The sequence below is a fragment of the Sinocyclocheilus grahami genome, unplaced genomic scaffold, assembly GCF_001515645.1.
Source record: "Sinocyclocheilus grahami isolate Dianchi unplaced genomic scaffold, SAMN03320097.WGS_v1.1 scaffold187.1, whole genome shotgun sequence".
Taxonomy (NCBI): Eukaryota; Metazoa; Chordata; class Actinopteri; order Cypriniformes; family Cyprinidae; genus Sinocyclocheilus; species Sinocyclocheilus grahami.
The window spans coordinates 1,265,377-1,266,165 of NW_015505366.1; positions in this window are offsets into that span (position 1 = coordinate 1,265,377).

Genomic DNA, 789 nt, shown 5'->3' on the forward strand with positions numbered 1-789 from the left:
GTGTGTGTGTGTGTGAGAGAGTGTGTGTGTGTTTGTTTGTGAGGGTTTGCACTACTAGTTAGTGAGAACTCCGCACACGTTCACTGCTTCTGTCTGCGTGACTCTTTCACTGGTTTGACGGGTCTGTATGTGAACGACCCAAACAAATTGCAGGAACTGTCAGAACAACAGCATGCAGCTGCTTTGAAACACTTTTATTCCACATCAGTGATCCTGTGATGATGAACCCGTCTCACCTGTCTCCAGGCCTGCAGCGCTCGGTCCAGCGTGTGAACGGCGTACTGGCCGGCGGCGGCGTGCAGCGGCTGCAGCGTGGTGTCGCAGTGCAGCGTGCGGCGTGAGTGTGTGTGTGTGTGTGTGGCGTGTCCCCGCAGGCTGACCGGCTGAAGGACAGACAGGTACGTGAGGTTGCGGTACTCCAGCAGTCTGCAGCTCAGCGTGGACGAGAAGCTGAGCTCATGACAGCACTGCATCACGTCACTCCACTGACGCACAAACACACACGGCTCACGCACACACACCACCGCAAACTCCTGATCCTGAGGCGACTTCCTGTCTGGGAGGAAGGGGCGGAGCTTCTGGCACGGCACTGCGGAAAGAGTGGAATTATAGAGAATACACACATTCCTATATTCACAGTTCTCTGAAGTTGATTAATGGTCACATGACATGCAGCTAAACTAATAAAGCATTTCATCATTTTTAATAAGTTTTGAAAAAATTATTCATTTCAATGTTACATTTTTATTATTTAATAAAACAAATTGTAAGTGTTTTATTTTGATAGTA